We start from the raw sequence: 23,370 nt of genomic DNA, 5'->3' as shown, positions 1-23,370 counted from the left end.
GATAAAACAACTTATTTGCTCAAAATTGTTCTTAAATGACATGTGAAGAAAGATGCTATCTGCTCCAGAGAAAGAACTGATGAATAGAAGTATGTATAGAATAAAATAATTTTTATAGATATACATACCTATATGTGTCTAATGGTAGCCATCTTTAGAGTTGGGGAAAGGAGAAAAGGAAATAAAAAAGAAAAAAATTGCATGACAATATTTTAAAGGATTAATAGATTTGAAGTTTCACTTACAATTATCTTTTATTGTACTATGTTATGGAAATAATTGTTTTATTTCATAAATTAAAAATTAAATAAAAAAGAACTATTTCCCATTCATAGTGTCCATTAAGAACTGGCCATACAGTAGGTGATCAACACAATTTTGTTTAACTATTCAAGTATTTATTAAACCACCTGCTCTGTGTTGGGCACTACTCTCAAGGAGTTTGCTTTGTAATAGAGAACACACCATATACACAGACAAGTACAAAGTATCTATAAAAATAATACCACTCACTCTCTGCCCACTATTCCTTGTCATCTATTTACAGTGTTTGCTGAAGATATATAAATGAAATCTAAGAATTATGGCTTAAAGGGACCTCAAAGACCACTTAGTCAAACTGTCTCAGTCCCCAGGTAAAGGAACTAAGGCACAGGTGAAGCAACTTGTTCCAGGGCACACAAGTAGTATGTCTATAGGTAAATGAATTAGCAGCAAGTATCCACATGATAACTAATGTGCGTGGTCGTTTTTATTTGAAATTAACAGAACTGTCTTTAGAAGATGAGATGACAAGTGCTTATTTCTCATGCAGGGGTCCTCAAACTATGGCCCATGGGCCAGATGCAGCAGCTGAGGAAGTTAATCCCCCTCAGCCAGGGCTATGAAGTTTCTTTATTTAAAGGCCCACAAAATAAAGTTTTTGTTTTTACTATAGTCCAGCCCTCCAAAAGTCTGAGGGACAGTGAACTGGTCCCCTATTTAAAAAATCTGAAGACCCCTATGGATGATAACAAAGACACAAGACAGTAGTTCTGTTGCAATTTTGAGAGTGATGAATTATTCCCTCCATCTTGTGTCATCTTTCCTTGCCTATCCCAAATATATTATAAAAAAGGGAAAAGGACTCACACGTACAAAAATATTTATAGAAGTTCTTTTGTGTGTGTGTGTGTGTGTGTGTGTGTGTATGTGTATGTGTGTGTGTGTGTTGACAATCAGTTGGGAAATGGCTAAACAAACTGTGGTGTACAAATGCAATAGAATGCTATAAGAAATGATAAGGAAGTGGATTTCAGAAAAACCCAGCAAGATTTACATGAATTGAAGCTGAGTGAAGCAAGCAGAACCAGGAGAGCATTGTATATAGTAAAAGAAACATTATATGAGAATCAACTTTGATGGACTTAACTCTTCTCAGCTCTATAATGATCTAATTACAAAATTCTCATGATAAAAAATGTTATCCACATCCAGAAAAACAACTATGAAGTATGAATGCAGATTGAAGAACACTATTTTTACTTTTTTCTTTCTTTCTTGTGGTTTTTACCTTTTGTTCTGATTCTACTTTCACAGCATGACTAATATGGAAACACATTTAATACAATTGTTCATATATAATCGATAGCAGATTGCTGTCTCAGGGAGGACAAGGGGAGGGAGGGAGAAAAAAAATTGCACGTCAGAATCTTTAAAAAGTGAATGTTGAAATCTATATTTACATATAATTAGAGAAAAGAAACTACTACTAAAAAACATTAGAATGAAAACTTCTTGAAAGCAGTGATTTTTTATTTCTTATTTGTCTTTGAATGTCCAGTTCCTAATATAGTGTCTTAAACAGAACAGACATTTAATGAATGCTTGTTGCACTGAACATCAAAATTATGGTAGACTAATAAGTGAAAATTCTCTACCACTTTTGGGTTTGGAAGACAAAAATCCTTGAAAACAGTCCTGTGATGGGTATTATATATATTTTGTATATACTTTACAAATGAGCAAACTAAGGCTCAAAGATCTTAACTCTATTATTAATTCTCCAATCTGGGTTTCAAACCCCAAAATATTATGACCACACTCTTGATTCAAAGGTAATCCAAAAAAATTATAGATATTGCCTCTAGATTTAACTTCCTCCCAGCACAGCTGTAGTCCAAGCACTATCCTCATCCTAGGGTCTCAGTTTTCTCCTCTACAAATGCAGAGCTTTTTTCACTTAAACAAATTATATATTGTTTATTTCTAATTGGTTATAAACTTCTTGAGAGCAAGGGTGGTCAAACTTTTGGTCTTTGGATCTCCTGTATCCAGTACAACTCTATTAGGAAGACAAAGGTTGGATCATGGGACTACAGCTTTAGAGCTGAACAGAGTCTCAAAAACCATTAGTCCAACATAAAAAAATTTGTCCAGCTCTGTCTATATGAAGTGAGGAAATTGAGATTTAGAGAGTTTAAGTAATTGACCCAGAGTCTCAGCCAATGTCTATAGTAGGATTCAGACCCATCTCTTGTTGATTCTAAATGCAGCATTCTATTCACCCTACCATAATGGTATTATTATCCCCACTTTATAAATGAGGAAGTCAAGGTACTTTTATACTTCGCACTACATTTGATACATAGTAGAGGCACAATAAATGACCATTGAATCAAATAAAATTAAGGAGATGATATTGAAAGCTTTTAATTCTCTGATTTTCTGATTCTTTGGCATGATTATTTTAGTGATATTGGCAAAACCCAAAGGGAAATGCTCATACTGAAATAATATGTGACTAGACCCTTTTTTTTTCCAAACAGCAATCACTGTGAGTAATATGAATTGCAGTGTAGAAGGCAGAGGCCATATTAATAAGCACTTTTCTTCCCTTCTCTGAATAAATACAATATATCAATACCACCAATCCCCTCCCTCATTTCCAGTCACCCAAGGTTAGTATTATTATTTACTTTCCAGTTTTATTAAAATAGAAAAGTGAATCAATAAAAGTAATATTACATGGCAATCTATCTCCCATCACATCACTGCAGGAGGGAATTTCCATTCAGATTTCCACAATATAAAATGAAACTGTTAGCTGATCTTTCTTCAATTGCAAAAATCCAGTGAATCCAATCTCTGAATCAGGATGGCGAGCCCCAAACTCACTCATGAAGGGCCAGAACAGAAGAGACTCTGTGACATTAATATAGTGGTATAGCTAATCAAAGATCAGTCTAAACACTGCTGCATTTTTCTGTAATAAGGTCTTGTCTTGGCAGATACCCAACCATCTGATGCTATTTCAAGGGGGATTTCTATACATTCTGCCCCCAAGCTGTCATGCTTCCTAGAAGTTCATTAACACAAAACCAGGCTGAAAGTTTCTTGCTTTGAGGATGAAGCAGATCTAAATGGGAATTTGTGGAGTTTTCTTCCTGATCCTTATCCCTGGATAAATAATAATAAAAGTGACCATTGTGCTAATTGTTTAAAGTTTGTATCATGTCATTTATTTTTTCATGCAGTATGGTGGAAAGAACACAGGCTTGGGTGACAGAGAGCCTTGGTGTTCATCTTGCTACTGATACTAATTTTGTCACCTTGGACAACATCCCTGGACCTCGAACAAATGAGTTAATATTTGTAAAGAGCTTTGCATGGTCTCTAGTACACAGAATATACTTGAGGGCTGGCTAAATGACTGAATGGGTAGAGTATGAGACCTAGAGTTAGGAAGATGAGTTCAAATCCAGCTTCAGATACTAACTAGCTGTATGACGGACGACTCACTTTATTCTGTTTCCTCATCTGTAAACTTAGGTGGAAAAGGATATAGCAAAACCACTCCAATATTTTTGCTATATACCCCTGACCCATAAATAGGGTCAGGAAGAGTCAGACATGACTAAAATTTGATTAAATAACACAGTGCTAGAGCCAAAAGATAATCATAAAGAATAAATCTTTAATATTTAAGATACTTCATTGCATAGAACTCTGGATCTGAGTTAGTAAAACCTGAGTTCAAATCCAGCCTCAGATTCTTACTACTTAGGTGACCCTGGTGAAGTCATTTCAGCATTATTTGCCTCAGTTTCCTCATCTGTAAAATGGGGATAATAATAGTACCTCCCTACCAGGGTTGTTTGGAGGCTCAAATAAGATGATCTTCATAAAGCACTGAGGACAGTACCTGGCACACAAAAAGAACTACATATATGTTAGCTATTATTATGACAATATGATGCCTTTTCTTTACAGATGATGAAAATGAGATTCAGTGAATTTAAGTTCTTGCTCAATGTTGCACAATTAGTATGTATTTAAGGTGACATTTGAACCCAGGTCTTTTGACCCAAGAGCTAATGCTTTTTAGTAAAGTTCCTCGTTTGCTCATATGATCTATATTTAAATTTCAGTTTTCTACATTCCTGGCCCAGAGTAAGTACTTAATAAATCCTTAGTAATTTACCTATCTATCCAATCACTTGTTACTTCCATTTCTTCCTACTTACTACCACTAAATCCAGAGCACTGGGCTGAGAGTTAGGAGAGACTTGGATTAGGACTCCTGAAATTGCTCTGAGATTAGGCAGGTGAAAAAAATTCTCTTGACTTCGGTCCTCAGCTGTAAAATAAGTAGCTTCAATAAGTTATCTTCAAAGGTCACTTCCAGTCCTAAAGCTGGAAGTCTTATGACCTTTTTCCAAGTGAGAAATCAGAGGTTCCATGAGGTTAAGAGGACATAATTCTTGACTCTTTGGTCCTGGTAGTGTCTTGCATGAAATGGGGATAATAAAACCTGTAACACTTGTCCTCACAAGGATGGCCATCAAGATCAAATTGGGGGGTTTGTAATATGGGGAATCCATAAAATATCATGGAAAGTTTATTTGTTGCGTCATTTCATCCATGTCTGACTCTTCATGACCCCACCTTGGGTTTTCTTGGTAAAGATATTGGAATAGTTAGTCATTTTCTTCTCAAGCTCATTTTACAGATGAGAAAACTGAGTCAAATGAGGTTAAATGATTTGTCCAGGGTCACACAGCTACTAAATATCTGAGGCTGGATTTCAATTCAGGAAGAATTTTCTTGATTCCTAGCCTATAGTTCTTTTTTTTTTTTTTTTAATTTAATAGCCTTTTATTTACAGGATATATGCATGGGTAACTTTACAGCATTAACAATTGCCAAACCTCTTGTTCCAATTTTTCACCTCTTACCCCCTAGCCTATAGTTCTATTCACCGTGCTACTTAGCAGTTTCTCTTCCTCCTTTTCCTTCTCTTCCCTCTCCTCCTTCTTCTCTTCCTTCTTCTCTTCCTCCTCCTCCTCCTCCTCTTCCTTTCTTCTTGTCCTCTTCCTTCTCTTCATTCCTCTCCCCTTCTTCTTTCTTTCCTTACTTTTTCCTTTTTTCCACCTCCTCCTTCTCTTTTTTCTTTCTTCTTCCTTCTTTTTCCTCCTTCTTCCTTTTCTTCCACACTTAGGTTGACCTAGATTAATCAGTAACTTAGTAAATGCAGATTTATGTAATCTAATATATCTAGGCATCCCTAGGCATCAGTCTATACTTCAAGCCATCTTTCTAATCCAAATGGTAACATACCTAGAGCCCTCCTACCCTCTCCTCCCCACAATCCCTGCTTTTTTTATCTTTGTTCTGGGCATTATAGTCAAATCCATCATATTATTTCTGGAAAAGACATGACTGCCCCAGGAAAGAGACTATTTTATGGATCTGCTTGGTATTTCTTTGTCTCCCCAGACCCAAAGTCCCTTCCTTGGTTACCGCTGCTGTCTATCTGATGCCATTTAACTATTGTAATACAAGTTCCCTCAATGCAAGGACATAGTTTTTTGCATATATATCCCCATATGTGCCTAACAAAAAGGACTTTAAAATATCTGATGCCTTAAGTCATTCATTTTTGTTACATTGGTGTATTTGTTAATGAGCTAAAATAGTCTGTTAGATCCTTTCTCAAATAAAATTATGACACATGTATATGTGTGTGTGTGTGTGTGTGTGTGTGTATGTGTGTGTGCCAGTACGTGGGCATAAGGATCATAGGGAGTCAGCTTTGCAGGTACACCAAAACAAAGCCTGAAAAGATCAAAGGGTTTCCTGGCCCCCGGTGGCCTAAGAACTAGAGCAGATTTTCAACCTTGAGAACAGTGGCTCTTAGATGGTGCTTGATAAATACTTCTTGATTTGACCAGCTAAGGAAAAAAAAGTAACCTCTTCCCTAGTAAGATTATTTACCAGTAGAAGTTGGGCTAAATAACCTTTTCTAAAAAGAGCTCCTCTAAATTTAAAATAATCTAATTCTGTGCTTGTGTGCATATAAATGTGAGTGAATAAAGATAATTTTCTTTAAGGTGATTCTAACTGTGCATAACAAGAAGAGAAAGCCAAGAATTTTCCTTACAAAGCTACTTTTTTTTTAAAAGTTTTTCTTTTAAAAAGCTACTTTTATGGAATAATAATTATCAAGGGGATGTGGGCTTTTCCATAAAGGCAACAGCAGAAGAACAGCCCACTGTTGATTTTTGAATCTATCTTTACATCCCTTCCTCAGACTTATTGAAGCTCTGAGACAATTTGCATTCTTAGTCCTGGAGACATGATGAAATTTGGAAAGGCAAATAGAAAGGGGGGAAATTGTTTACCTACAGTCTCAAACACACTCAATGGAAAGACTGCCTACATCCCCAAGGAAAGAGGGAAAATGAATAGAAATCAGTTGTCTTAATTCAGCCAGAAGTAAGGACTAGGAACATTTCATTAAGTAGATCAACTCTACAATGTTTACAGCTACCTAATAGGGTGTGTGTGTGTGTGTGTGTGTGTGTGTGTGTGTGTGTGTGTGCTCCAAATGAATAAGGTTGTAAAGTTAACAATAGACCTGAAAATGTCCCAATGCATATTTGCCTGGAAATTTTTGCTTTAAAAGAGCAATGAAAATTTCCTACAGCATCAAAGCAGAGCTAAGGCTACTAGCAGAAACAGATCTGAGATTCAGGGGATGCAACAAAACAGCACATCCCTAATGGCAGATTTCTGAGCAGATGTGGGCTAGAAGAGCACAGATAAGTGACAAGTGAGTTATTGAACCATGTATGGAATGGTAAGATGTGGAACTAAGAATGAGTGAGTAGAGTTGACTCACTAAAGATGCAGATTGACTCAGGAACATCCAAAACAAAATCTTCTAGCCACAAACAGTGCTGGGTCTTATATTTAACCTTATTTCAATATATGGGCTTTTCTATGAATTTATTCAAATCCCTAACTTCTTCCTTATTGGGGCTGGGGGGAAAGGGTATTCATCTGTTAAGGTGCATGTCTGCGTGGGTGTGTATGGAAGAAAGTGCCTTTCTGAAAATGATTCCATTGTGCAATTGTTTTTCTTGTTAATTACTTTGCCTTTTTGTCCCAATTAATACCTTATATTTTTTGTATGGTCCCTCTCTATCTGTTAGTAAAGTAGGTACTAGTTTGAAGTCCATGCAATGTATTATACCTACAATGAATCAAATGACATGGGGTAAATTTTAGAGACCATGGAATTATGTGTGAATCCCAATAAATCCTAAAAAAATAAAATCCTAATAACTGCTCACATTTATAAACCATCTTAATGTAAGTTTTTTTTACAATACTCTCAGAAGATGGATATGTAGAGAGACTAGACATGGATATAGATATATGCGTATAATATATGATATATATGTATATATACATATTTGTGCACATATGTATTATATATAGCATCATGTGCATATGCATATGTCTTAGTATACACATGCATGTGTGTATACAATACATAAACATACATACACATGTTTCAAAGAAATATGTACACATAAAGATACATATATATGTGTGTACATTTATTACTATTATTCCTGATTTAGTTGAAGAAATTGACCCAGAGTAGTTAATTAGCAGGGGCCAGCTAGGTGGTGCAATGTATAGAAATTTGAGTTCAGGAATCAAGAAGACTCATCTTCATGAGTTCAAATCTAGCCTCAGATACTTACCAGTTAGGTGACCTTGGCCAAGTCAATTCACCCTATTTGCCTTCGTTATCATCATAAAATGGGATGGAGAAGAAATGGAAAACCATCCCAATATCTCTCCCAAGAAAACTTCAAAAGGGGTTACAAAAAGTTGGACACAATTAAAAAAACAACACAACTACAAGTTAAGGAACTGTCCAGTATTATACAGGTGATGAAAAATCTCAGGAAGAATTAGAATCCATATTTCCTGACTCACAATCTATATTGAACTCCCCTTTCATGGTAATATCTTTTCTCTTAATTATCTCCTATTTATCTTTTATTTAAATAATTATCTGGATGTTGCTTCTCCTATTAGATTGACAGCTCCTTGAGAGCAGGGACTGTCTTGTATCTTTCTTTGTATCTCTAGTGATGAGTGTAGTGCCTGGCAAACAGTAGGTACTCAATAAATATGTATTTAGTTCACATGAAGATATACTGCCTCTTATATGTGTTCTTGAGGAAAATTCCTAATGGAACACAGGATAAAGAAGTAACAAAGTAAAGGGGTGAGCAGTAGAAATAAAATGTTTGAATTACATAAAACTGAAATAGTTTTGCTTTAACTCAACCTGTAGAGCAAAGACAATAAAGAAAACTATCTGTTGTGCATTGGGTTCTGGGGGATCTTTGTATTAGAATCAGATATTTCTGATTAAAGTATATTATCCAAGAAATATAGTGAATGAACAGAACCATGAACACATTCTCCAATATATAAATTGTCAAAAGATATGAGCAAGAACATCTTAAAAGAACTGCACACAATTGGTTACTGTAGAATGCTACAGATAGTGGGGGAAATCTGGGTGAGGTATAAGACCCTTCAGCCCAGAGGGAACCTGCTGACAATGTCTGATTCTGCTCTCCATCTCCCCTAAAGGCTCTCGGCCTTCCTGAGAAGTCAGGGTCAGTGACAACCTGTGTTATAGTTGAAGCAGAGTGATACCCAGTGGCAAGGAATCATCTACACACGATAGCAAGTCGTTCATGTGGTCCCACATTTGCAGTATATAGTTAGCGCAAGTTTGGGTTATATAACAGTATTAGGGTATATAAGGCTAAGAGAATTTGGAATAAACGGACTCCACATTTTGACTATCCATGTGAATCTTGCCTCATTACTCCTCCATTAAGACCAAGGACTCAGGCTGGCCCCGGGATCCTCCAGAGAACTAATCTGGACAGTATATTTTGGCACCCCAGCTTGGGGGCTAGAGAAAGCACACGTTTTTTATTATTTTTTTTTATTTAATAGTCTTTTATTTACAGGATATATGCATGGGTAACTTTACAGCATTAACAATTGCCAAACCTCTTGTTCCAATTTTTCACCTCTTATCCCCCACCCCCTCCCCCAGATGGCAGGATGACCAGTAGATGTTAAGTACATTAAAATATAAATTAGATACACAATAAGTATACATGACCAAAACGTTATTTTGCTGTACAAAAAGAATCAGACTCTGAAATATTGTACAATTAGCTTGAAGCACACGTTTTTTAAAGTTGCTCCAGTCACTAATAATAAATAAAATGCCAATTAAAACCACTCTGAAGTTTCACCTTACACTTAGCAACTTTTCATAGAACAAAACAGATAAATGGAAAATGCTGCAAATGAAATGAAAAAATCCTCATATGCTCTTGGTGGAGTTGTGAATTGATATGGTTCATCTGGAAAACACAGGAAAATTATAAGAAAAACACAATTAAATTGTTCATACCTTTTGACTCAGAGATCTCACTCCTGTGAGTGATCCTCTGCATTTGTCAGTAGTTCATACTTTTGGACAGCAAGGATAAGAATTTTCTCACTATATCTAAATATTCACGTTGTGGTTCAGGCATGTCCAACTCTTTGTGACCCCATTTTGGGTTTTCTTGGCAGAAATAGTAGAATGGTTTGCCATTTCCTTCTCCATCCCATTTTACAGATGAGGAAACTGAGGTAAATAGGATTAAGTAACTTATCTAGGGCACATAGCTAGTAAATGTCTGAAACTGGATTTGAACTCAAGTGTTCTTGATTCCAAGTGTTCTATCCACTGGCAAACCAAATGCCAGTTCATGTTTTATGATAACAATGAAGTTAAAATAATGTGGGTACCAATCAATTGAGCCTGACAATTACAGATTGTCAGTGTGTTGGTATTTTTCATAAGAATGATAACAAAGAACTTAAAATAATGTAGGTGCCAATCAGTTGAAACTGACAATTATAGATTGTCAGTGTGTTGGTATTTTTTAATAAGAATTAAGAGAAACTTGGCAAGATTCGTATGAGTTGATATAAAGAAAAGTAAGCAGAACAAGAGAGACAATGATCACAATGGCTACTGCAATGTCAATGAAAAAAACAACAAAAAGTACAGTGTGTAATTATGATTATCAATCTTGGCCCCAGAGAAAAATTGAGAAAATGTATCTCCCTCCTTCATTTGGAGAAATGGGTAACTATGGATTTGGAAATGTTGTATTTTCTGTCCTATATTTTTTTTTGTTTTAACTTTTTCCCACATTGGCCCTTTTTATTACAAGAGAATGCGCAGAACATCACTAAAACTTAAAAAAAAGAAATAGTATTTTTTAATGGAAGAGCTTTCAAGGATGTTAGGTGAAGTCTAAAAGCTGCAGGTGACCTGCTCCATTTATGAGCAGTCCATACTATAGAACTATAAATGCTTCAAAATCCCCATCTCTGCCAGCTTCTCCCCTCCATAAAGTCAGTTTATTTCATAGTCAATCCATTTTTACATAGCATTTATATATACTCCAACATATAACACTGGACTCCTTAATAATCGTTTCTTTTGTAAAACACTAACTTTTGTTTTTCCATTTCTCTGGGAATGCAATTAAACCAGTCAGAGTAGTTTTTTTCCCCTTTATTTTTATCTTCTCTTTTTCCTTCTCTGTAAAAGTTTCAGGTTCTCTATCAGTCCATCAGCAGAGACTCAGTGTAGTTAAAGATATACAATTAATCACCAGAATTCAAAAGTCATCACGAGAACATTGCAAAGTGGCTGATTGCCTCTGTCCAGAGTAATTAAAAAAGGATTTTAAAATGTGATTACCCTTGAAGAACATGTTGACCCTGAAGCAAGGTTAAATAGGTTTTAACCCCATGTTCAAAACTGATGTCAGAAATAAACCTGGAGGAGGAAGGTTAATCTTCATTCAGTTAAGCTCTCTGTAGACTCGATGCACAAATTTAGAGACATCTCCACTCCAAATATTCATGTGGACTATTTATGCCAGATCTGTGGTAGAATCATGTCATAGTTAGACATAGCATGCTTTGACCCCAACATAATGAAGTCATTTTGGTCCTTTTGGGGGAACTAAGGACAATCAACCAGATATCCACTCAATGAACAAAAATACTATGGACTTAATTCAATAGTTACTATATCTATGCCCTTTCACTGTGTGTATGTACACAAACACATGTGCATACATGCGTGTCTGTTGGGGATGGATGGATATTGAGGGTCTTAATCTTAGAGAAGAAAAGACAGGTGGGGAGGTAAAGGAATGAAGCTCTAAATACAGCTGTAGATGCTGCAAAGAGTTCAATTTAAACTTGATCAGGAACAATTTATTAATAATTACAGTCATTCCAAATTGGGAGGGAATGTCTCAAAAAATAATAGGTTGTTCCCACCCCCAATGCCCATCTTAGGGGTCTTCAAGCAGAGGATAAGATGTTATAGTAGAAAAAGTGCTTATTTATCTTAGATTTTTTATCTGTAAAATGGGGATCATTGTAGTACCTACCTGTCAGGATAATAACTAGATAATATTTATAAACCACTTTGCAAACTGTAAGTTGCAATATAAATAGTAGCTGTTGTTATTATCATGTTATGATGGGAGTTTCTTTTTAGATATGTCTTGAAAGAAATGGTTCCCGAGGAATCTTCCAAGTTAAAAATTCTGTCTTTTACTCATTATTAGAGATCTAATAAACAGAAGAAATCATTCAAAGACTGTATTTTCTATGGCAAAAGAAATGCTCACTTGAGCAATTAGACCACAAATAACCAGCTGAACTGGTAAGTAGCACAGTGTCTGGAATATAGCAAATGCTTAATAAATGCCTGTAGACTGACTGAGATCTTTTACATTTTACATTTTACATTTTACATTCCAAGATAGCCTCACACATTAAACCAGATCATTCTTCAACCTGCCAACAAGATTTCTACAATCTGTGACACAGTAGAAAGCACCTTGGATTTGGAGTATGGAAATCTGGATTCAAATCCTGACTTTGCTATTTTGTATCTGTAGGAGTTTGGGTGAGTCCCTCAAAGACCTCTCTGGGTCTCATTCAGTTCTCCCTCTGACAGTTACTATCTTTGTGCCTTAGATTAGTGACACCATCCTCTAGGCTACACTTCCTCCCCTGTCAAGTGAGAGAGTTAGATGAAATGGCCTCTAAGGTAGTTTCCCAACTCTGGGAACTCATATTCTGATGAGTTGATGAATTGAGTTCTGCTATCACTTGGGAAATCTCCATTTCTTTTCAAAGAAGCCAAGGTTATACGGAGCTGGGTCAAGTAAATCCCAATTTTGATATGTGTCTGTACTGGGAGGAAAGATAAATTATCTGATATAAGGGAAAAAAAGTAGAAGATAGCTAAAGAAATGTTCCTGGGGAAGAAATAAATACTGGAACAAGAACAGTAGTTGGATGAAGCTTATAGAGGAAGATTATTTCAGACACAAAACACTCAGACTCCCATCTTCTGATCTTCACTTTGTAGGAATAACCTAGTGTAATCCTTCAGATAAAAGCAAAGTTCTTTTAAAATATAATTCTTGCATGGCCCACGAAAGAAAAATAAACTGCAGCAGTCAGCAAGTATGACAGACAACCCCGGAGCTCCCCAAACAGGCCGGGCTGCAGGGATATTACTGGAGTCTTTGGTCTCCTGCCTAGAAAGAAAATTAATTTCTTCTTTCTATTGTACTTCACTCACAATCAGCATTAAATCCTGAGAATGAAATCCTGGATGAAATCAGCGAAAGTCATGGAGATTGGCAATGGAACTTAGACAGCTGTTGCAGCTTCTACTCATTTTATGGACCTGAGTTTTATTTCTAGGGTAGCAAAAAAAGCCTATTTGTTTTCATAACTTCTTTGACCTTTTAGCAAAAGAAATAATATTCTCTCTCCTGCTGCTCCCCTTGAAATGAGAGACTTAATGCCATCCCAAACATTGTCAGGGAGGAAATGATGAGGAAATGGTGCCATTTTTTAAAGGGAGAAGGAAGGTGGCCACCCAAGTGAAATCATTAAAAAAGGCAGGCAACCACCAAACCAAGGTCATTCATCACTTGCCAGAATATAGAACATGGACAATAACATTAGTCCCACATACCATGAAAGGGATTATAGGATACTGAGGAAAGCACAGGACTAAGGGTCAGAACTGTGTTCAATTTCTGGTTCAATTTCTGGTTTTATTTGTGTTTGATTTCCATTTAGTAATGCTGTGATTAGGGCAAGACATTCAAGCTTCCCTGAACTTCAATTTTCTCATCTAAAAAAATAGGGAAAAAAATATTAGTAGTCTCTAGATCAGTAGATTGTTATGAGAAAAGTGTTTTACAAATTATAAGACATGAAATAACTGTGAATTATGATGAGGAGGATGATACTTGGCCCTGGGCTTTCACCACTGTAGATGAGGCACTTCTTTAGCCAACTGAGAGCAGCAACTTCTTAGCAAAGTGTAGCCTTCAAAAAGCATCTGGGGATGTCTTAGAGTTCCACAGACAGAATGTGTCAGACAGTTCTTAAACTCCAGTCATCTCTCTGTGTACTTTTCCAAGCAGCCTGTATTATAAAGTAAAAATAAAAATACTATATAAATATAAACTATTTTTATTGCAAACTATAAAATTCTATATTGCCACAGAGAATAACGAGGCAGCCGGGTGGTACGGTAGATAGATCATGATGAATGTAGAGTCAGGAAAAAGTTGAGTACAAATCAGTTCTCAAACCCTCAGCTACAGGATCCTGTGCTCATTACATAACCTCTGTCTACCTCAGTTTCTTCAAATGTAAAATGAGAATGATGAGACCACTTACATCTCAGAATTGTGAGGATCAAATGAAAAAAGATTTGTATGGTGTTATATAAGCTCTAGGTTTCCACCAAGAACCCAGGATACAAAGGCCCACAATTATGTCTTTATTCATTATGAAAGAAAGAACAGAGTGCCTGAGGAAATGGAGAAGCCAGTCATGTCATCGTACAATATGTCCAATGAAAGTAAGTATACCGCAGTGGAAAGAGTATTTTAAATTATACCTCACAGGCAGGGGTATCCTTATAAATGTTTAACAACTCTCTGGAGAAAATGAACAGATGACATTCTTATAATTTTAATCTGAATTATCAACATTTTCCCACCACTTTATTAAGTCTAGATCATCATTAAAATAATAATTGAAGCCTTTATTTGTAATCTTTGCTAATTTTCGAGGCATAAATCCTCATACCAAATATTTAACAATCAGCTTTTTTAATTATTTCAAAATAACTCCAGCATGCCCTAGCAGTACAAATCATAAGCCAGTATGAACAACACAGAAGAGCCATCACTAATCAATCACTTGAGAATTGAATAAGCAATTTACTAAGCAACACAATGACAAATGCAGTCCCTACTGACAAAGAGTAGAGCATCCATGTTATCACCGCCAAGCCCAAGCAATTCATTGCTTCTGTGATCCTAAAACTATCCTTGATCAGGGGCTAACAAAGATGGCAGCTTTCTTTTCAGGGAATCCTTCCTAGACTGAAGCATTTCCCCAGGAATACCAAGCATCTTATTTCCAGTAGATAGAACTAATCCCTTGTTATTAAATGTAGCATAATATAATTTCAAAGACATAACATGATCACAAAATGTGATACTACGAAGGAGAAACATATGAGAGGATTAGGTGGTAGCTATAAACCGCAATGGGGAGAGAGCAAGAAACACACTGCTGCCCTGTGTCAAACACACTGATGGATTCTGGGCCCTCTCCTGATCAGTTCGGCCACCATTAGCATTAGCCACCCTTGTCACCTCCCACTAGTGTTCCCTATCTGGTATAATATGCACAGCTGAGCTAACTTGAAAGTTTTTTCTTGTTTATCATTTGCCAACAGTCAGTCGGCTTCCCTTCCAGAGCTGATTTGGAATCTGTATACAGCGTCTACTGCTATAAAATTTTCTAACCTTCCAGTAGACAATCTCTGATCAGACACAATCAGTATAAGTCTCCAGCCTCAGCCCTTACACATAGCTCATTCCTACATTCTGCTGAAATAGCTTGTGCACTGGTGGCTTTGCTTAATCCCTGATACAGATAAGCAGTGAGGGTGATGGGGAAGCAGACAGTAATGGGAAATTGTGCCTCCACTCAGGGTATCCTGCTGGTTCCCCTGATTCTTTGCCAATTCTGGGAGAACTCCTACCTACTGGAAACAAGGTGTTTGGTATTCCCAGAGAGATAAAGCTCACTTTAGGAGCAATTCCCAGAAGAGGAAGGTGCCATTTTCATATGCCCCTGGTGAAGGGTACTCTTAGGATCACAGAATTGTGTGGACTTGGCAGGGACCTCATAAATGCTCTAATCTAGTCTTTTCCTAAAAAGTAATTGCAAAGCTACACTGTGATCCAGTGTCTCTACTGGACTTATATCCCAAAGAGATCTTAAAGGAGGGAACGTGGCCTACATGTGAAAAACTGTGGCAGCCCTTTTTGTAGTGGTAAGAAACTGGAAACTGAGTGGATGCCCATTAGTTGGAGAATGGCTGAATGTTATGGAGTATTATTGTTCTATAAGAAAGGAACAGCAGGATGATTTCAGAGAGGCCTGGAGAGATTTACATGAACTGATGTTGAGTGAAATGAGCAGAACCAGGAGAACATTATATATAGCAACAACAAGATTATCCAATGATCAATTCTGATGGATGTGGGTCTCTTCAACAATGAGATGATTCAAACCAGTTCCAATAGTCTTGTGATAAAGAGAGCCATCTACACCCAGAGAGAGGACTGTGGGAACCGAGTGTGGATCACAGCATAGCATTTTCACTCTTTTTGTTGTTTGCTTGCATTTTATTTTCTTTCTCATTTTTTCCCTGTTTGATTTGATTTTTCTTGTACAGTAAGATAATTGTATAAATATGTATGCATTTATTGAATACCATGTTTAACATATATTGGACTATTTGCCATCTAGGAGAGGGGATGGGGGAAGAGGGGGAAATTAGAACACAAGGTTTTGCAAGAGTCAATGTCAAAGAATTATCCATGCATATGTTTTGAAAAATAAAAAGCTTTAATATATAAAAGTAATTGCACTTTCAATAACCCCACAAATGGTTGACTTTTTAAAAGGTAGATCTGTGGCCATCCAAGCAACCCAACTCAGACCTATATATAAACACCCTTTAGAAACACACACACACACACACACACACATCACGAAAACAATTAAGGACCATGTCAGTTTTGAATAGTAGAGAGTGTTTGGGTGAATAGAGCACCAGCTCTGAAATCAGGAGGCTGAGTTCAAACCCACTTCACACTTGCTAGCCAAGTGACCCTGAACAAGTCACTTAAGTCAAATGCCTCACAAAAACAAAACAAGACAAAAAAAGAATAGAGACATGGATTCAAATTCTGATTTTTCCATTTGTTCCTTCTTTGATGTTATGCAATCATTCAGTCCCAAAAAAGCTCATGAAGAGTGGGACAAGACGGAAAAAATGACTAAACATCAAATCATCCACTCAGTCAGCATTTGTTAAGTGAGGTTATATGCTGGGCTATTAATACAAAGAATAAAACAATCCCTACCTTAAGGCAAATGATGTAAACCCTTTGTGCTGCTATTTTCACATCTATCAAATGAAGAATTAAACTAAATGATTTCTCAGAACCCTTTGAACACTGAAGTTATAATCCTATGATCCTTCTTTCCACCCACTCCATCCCACGCCTACCTCAGGAAGCACTTCTACTTTGTCCTGGCTGTAACCATCAAGAAGTTCTTTTCATTACATGCACTAGCCTTTCTATAGCTTTAATTCATTTAAACAGCATTTATTAAGCATCTACTCTGTCAGGGGCAAGGAACTTCAAGGCATTGAAAATAAAAAGAAAAAGAAAAAAGAAAAGAAGAAAATTCTTGGTCTCAAAAAGATTACAGTCTGCTATTTATCTTGCATAGGTGATACAGTGGCTAGAATACTGGATCTAATATCAGGAAATTCAATCTGGCCTCAAGACCCTTACTAAGCATGTGACTCTTGGCCCTGTCTGCCTCAGTTTCCTCATCTGTAAAATGAAGGAATTGATAAAACACTCCAGTATCTTTGCCAAGAAAACCCCAGCTCATGAAGAGCTGGACACAAGTAAAATGATTGAACAACAAAAATTCCATCCTGTAAGATTCAAAAATAAATGGAACGAGGATAATAATTCTTTTTCCACTGTGTCAATTGCCCAAATACTTGAAGACAGATATTGTCCTCAACCCAACTCCCTCCTGCTTTCCTCCACCCAAATGTTCTCTTCTTCCAGCTAAAGATATCCAGTTCAGCTGAGTCCAAATTCCTGCTCAGTGGCTTTCCTTCAAGGTCATGCAGTTCTGTCTTTTTGAGGCCTTCCTGCCAATTACTCGTAATAAATTTTCCATCCCTTTTCAATAGTGAAACATCATTATCTTGAGGAATCTATATTTAATTCTTCTCTGCCTAGTAACAAAGAGGGTTTAGGATGCAGTTCTCCTAAAGCATGGCCCAAAATGCTGCTATTTTTCTTCTGAGTCTTTCCTTTCTTTATTTTTTTAAGAATTCTCCCTTTCCTTGAGCTTGGCTTCTTGGGTATGGGGAGCAAGAAGGGAAGCAGGGAACGAGCTCATTTTTTCCCCCATTTACCAGTTGTTGGTTTGCATGAATTCCAATCTTGATGATACATTTCCCCACCCATTAAAAAAGTGTTTGTAGAACATGAAATCAGGAGTCTTAAAGCTTACCTTCATTGTATCTTCTGAGGGCAGCTTAGGTTAATACTGATAGAACAATCACATGGACAGCATTTTAGAGTTTTAAGAGAGATCAGTGGCCATCCAGGCAACCCAGACCTGTACATGAACATCTTTAAAAAAAATTATATACATATATATGTATATATATATATTATACACATACATATATACACACATATGTGTGTAAATAATATTATATTATAGATGATATATTGTATGTGTATTACATGTATGTATATACATGTATATACATATACATACATACCAAAACCCATATACATATACACAAACATATATGTATACATATACAATATTATATATACATAAATATTATGTAAATATATATATATATATATACACATAATATTTACAATGTCTGTACAACACTTTGCAAATCTTAAAGTTCCGTATAAATACTAACAATCATTATCATTTCCTCTGGTGCTAGCATTAAATTCAGAATAAACACGATAGCTACCATGTCACCAGTTAAAGAGCTCGGGCAGAGCATCCATCAATCAGTTCAGTGTGCATTGGCTCCCGTGTGGCTCACACTTTCTGCATGAAACGGCCACACTATCTGTCAGCGATTGAGGGGCCACCTAATTGCTTGCTATTCTAGTGATCTGCCTTCTCAACCCACATCAGGAAATCAGGTTTCTTGAGCATGGCCAGCCAATGGAATCCAAGCCACCAACTCCAGGGAAGGAGAAGACAGATCCAGAGTGGAAGGTCCTTGATGCTTTCCTGGCTGTAAGAATGCCAGCAGGGCTGGAGCTATTGGGGAGGAACATTTGGAAAGTTGGATACTAAGGACAGCCTCCTGACAATCAGGGTCTTCAAGCTGTGCTATTCCCTTCTGAAGGGACTGGCTTTTTAAATTCCTTGCTTGGTGTTGGTATCAATATCTCTCTCCAAGAACCCAAGGAGACATTGGGAAGTGAATTTCTCCTGAAACCCAGTCTGAAGTTCCAGCCTAAAAAGGAGAAAATGGAGATATGAAGGAGGAAAGAAGGAAAGAAGAAAAGAAGGAAAGAAGAAAAGAAGGAAGGAAGGAAGGAAGGAAGGAAGGAAGGAAGGAAGGAAGGAAGGAAGGAAGGAAGGAAGGAAGGAAGGAAGGAAGGAAGGAAGGAAAGAAGGAAGGAAGGAAGGAAAGAAGGAAGGAAGGAAGGAAAGAAGGAAGGAAGGAAGGAAGGAAGGAAGAAAGGAAGGAAGGAAGGAAGGAAGGATTGGGCATAAGGGAAGAGAAATAGAGGAAGGAAGGAGGAGAGGGAGGAACAGAGGGAGGAAGGAAGGGAGGGAAAAAAGAGAGAAGAAAGGAACAAGGAAAGGAAAACATTCTCGCAACATGACATCCCTTCAACTCACCTTCCCTCCTCTCCAAAGACTGATTTTCCTCCAGCTTTCTGAGAGCCTACAACCCTCAGCTTTCATGGAACATTTCAGAATGGCCAGGGTCAACAACAGAGAGGGCGGGGAAAATCTAAATCATCTATTTTACTAAACCCTTGGTAATTTAAATTTTTAAAAATAAAAAAAGGCATTTCTTCAATTCCACTAACTGCAGAGGCCTCCCTGGCATGTGTAATGAGGAGAAGGCAATCCACAGATGTGCATTACCATAATGAAAAACTAATGCAGAACACAATCAAGCCATCCTCGGCCCAGAGTGGGTATAGGAAGTATCTCATTCAAACCTCCTCTACCTTCTCCTACTCACATTAATCTATTCTTGTATACCAAAAGGCAATATGAAAGGAAAGCCTGTGATGCATTCTCAAATCAAACACAGTAGGAGTTTGCGCTACTCTCAGGCATCACTAATCAAACATTTGGAGCTAGATGGAACTTGGAGGCTACTACGGACATCCTTGTCATTTTACAGGAGAGTAAACTGAATACAGCAGAGTAAAGTGACTAGTCCAAGCTCATACAGCTAGTAAAATTTCTGAGGGAGGTTGTGAACTGAAATATGGACTCCATATTAAAATTCTTATCTCTTGGACCATCTAGCTATGTAATTCTACTCCTTGGCAATATAAAAATTTAATTTTCTTCCATAAATATTCTAGAGATGTTCAAATGTGAGCCTCTGGCTTTTGTGACTTCCTTGACTAGCTTGTCCAGAGTTTTTTCCCTTCTTCTCTCAATTTCACTCTTATCCTTAGCATTCTCATCAAACCTATCCCCTGGCCTTTTTTATATTAAAACTTTACCATCTAATTAGGCATTTAGCACCTACATTGGTTTTGTCCTTTGTCTTCATGGCATTGACTTGACTCCATTTGTTTCTATCTGGGATTTTCACCTCAGAACCAAGTAAAACTTGGACCTGTAACTTTAACAATGACACATGAAGTAAACTTGGCATCACCAGCCCTAACTCCTTGTGTTCAAACTTGTCATTCCCATTCTCCATATGGTATTCAATCTTCTTCCTTCCTTCTTTCTCTCACTGCTTTCTTCCTTCCTTCCTTCCTTCCTTCCTTCCTTCCTTCCTTCCTTCCTTCCTTCCTTCCTTCCTTCCTTCCTTCTTTCCTTCTTTCCTTCCTTCTCTCACTGTTTTCTTCCTTCCTGCCTTCTTTCCTTCCTTCTTTTGTTGCTTCCTTCCTTCCTTCCTTCCTTCCTTCCCTCCTTCTTTCTTTCATTGCTTTCTTCCTTCCTTTCTTCCTTCTTTCTTTTCTTCCTTCCTTCTTTCTTTTTGTTTTATTTTTCTCCAGCAAATTTAGATCTGGAAATCTCAATGATCATCATATCTTATCTCAGCCAGCAATCCTAGATAACAACTCACCACAATATCATACCCAAAGACACCCACAAAACACAGTTTAAAGTCCCTAAATTAAGAGTTTTATAATCCATTGGAAGGTAAGGCATAAAATTCAATGTTACTTAATAATTACAAAAGAGAAGTGCTAAATAAAGTGTATGTGGTTGCAGAGGGAAGAATTCTTGACATTGTATAGTAACCAACCTACTTTATATATTTCCTGTCACTAAGATGAGAAGCAAGATTTCTTGCTTTCACTCCATCATACCGTTTTCCAATGGTGTCTTACTGAATTGTTGCTTTGCCACACGCCCCAATTTTCTCATACCATTATGTGTCTCTTTATTATCCTTTCAGTGATTTCATTTCTTCAGAGACTGTTGTTTTTCATGACATACAAACATACATCATCTCTCAGGGAAAGTTAATCTTCAGTCTGTGATCTCCTCAAAATTGCTGTTCCCTCCAGGGATTCAGTTGGCAGCTCCTCCATGGCTCCACCTTATTAATTTCTTACTCATGTCTTCTTAATAGTTTATCTTAAGGAGAGCATCCCCACCATGCTGGAGACCTTCCTCATTTGTTCCCAACATTAATAAGATACTAGAAAAACAATCACATTGCCTACCTGTCACCATGTGACTAATGCATCTTCTTTTTCTATCATTCTTTTCTCTGATGATACTTTTTACTCTTACTCTTTGAAGACCCAACTTAGTTATATGCCATCCCATCCACCATGAATCCCATTGACCATGAATCCAATGTCCATGGGACATTAATTTTCAGTTCTTCAAAGACTGTTGTGTTTCCTATCTCACAGAATGTTAGTACTAAAAATAAAGCTACCATTTTTATGACACTTTTAGAGGTTTTGTTCTAAAGTTCTTTATAACTAAGATCACATGTGCTCCACATGATAATCTTGAGAAGCATTATAGGAAAGTACTAAATGGAAATTATTATTGTCTCCATTTTGTAGACAAGTAAACTGAGATAGAGAGCTAGTGACTTGACCAGCTAGTAAGTGTCTGAGGTGGGATCTTTTGTGACTCCAAGTCTAGGGCTCTATCTGCTAACCCACATAGGGTTATGAAAGGAACTTAGCATTTTCCTGAAGACACTAGAGGAATATTGCTGTGAAAAGAAAAAAAGAAAATACACGTGCCCTTGTTTTGAGGAAACTTGGGGTTATTGCAAAGAACTGTGCAGTTTCTAAAAGTCAATCCAGTTTTCTGACATTCTCCTGCCAAATTCTGGATTCAGTTCATGGTCCATGCACATTGTCTTTCCCAGATATCTGCAGAAATAAATAAGATATTCATCTTCTTCACCATCACTCTCAAGAAGATGCTCCTTCTTTATGTAGTTATTTTTTTTTCTGTGTAAATACTTGGGCCAAATTATTATTATTTTTACTCAGACCTTCATTTTATTTTTATAATAATAACATTTTATTTTTCAAAATACATGAATGCACAGATAATTTTCAGCATTCACCCTTGTAAAACTTCATGCTCCAAATTTTTTCTCCCTCACTCTCTGCTCCTCCCCTCCCAGCTCAATTTTCAGATGAGGAAATTGAGGCAAATGGGATTAAGTGACTTACTTTGGATCTCCTAGCCAGTAAGTATCTGAAGTCAGATTTGAATTCATGAAGATGAATCATTCTGACCACGCCCAACACTCTCCACTATACCACCTAGCTGCTCCTTTCTTTACATACTCTTTAATAGTGTTCACAGAGTTTGGAAGATGCAATCTTTCTTTCAATTATTCAGAGAAAGGAAAAGAGAAGAACTACCGGATTGATTACTTACTTATAAGACAGCTTAGTTAACTCTCAGAGTACATTCCCTTACTGAAAAGAGGTTGCATTGTTCATTCTTGGCCATTCACTCCTTTGCCTCTACCAAGAGCTTTTAGGCCCTAGCTCATTAGGCCCTTAGTCTTCAGGGGATATCACAGGAAACACCTCTTAGAGAGATGCTTAGTAACTGGCCACGCTATTGGAGGGAGGTGGGATTTGAAATAGTGGGAGCTTATTTTAGTTACAAGCCTGGAAATAAAAAACCAGCTTCCTGCCTGTACTATTTGAGGCTGTTTTTGGCAGCCCTCTAAGACGGGATTTAGTAGCACCAGGAGCCATCCTGGTATGGACAAGCAGATGAGGCAGCATGTATTACAGAGCAGAAACAGAGAGATAATGGGGGAAACATGCTCATAAAAGCTTGGTGACAAGGATGATTGCTGATTATGTGCAGCTGCTGGGCCTCTGCTCCTGCCCCAGGCAGAAGAAGCAGAAGGTGCAATCTCTCATCAAGATCTACAAGCCATTTCTTGAATCTGAACCTCAGTTTCCCCAGCGATGAGATGATGGTTGAATTCTAATTAGTCATTCTGCTCCCCTGGGACTCTGCTTCCAAGGAATGAGAGAAGGGTCTGCAGGGAAGGAGAGAAGGGTTGAA

Source organism: Sarcophilus harrisii, chromosome 3, assembly GCF_902635505.1.
Source record: "Sarcophilus harrisii chromosome 3, mSarHar1.11, whole genome shotgun sequence".
Lineage (NCBI taxonomy): Eukaryota > Metazoa > Chordata > Mammalia > Dasyuromorphia > Dasyuridae > Sarcophilus > Sarcophilus harrisii.
The sequence above is the reverse complement of the archived record's forward strand: the minus strand, read 5'-3'. Positions refer to the sequence as shown.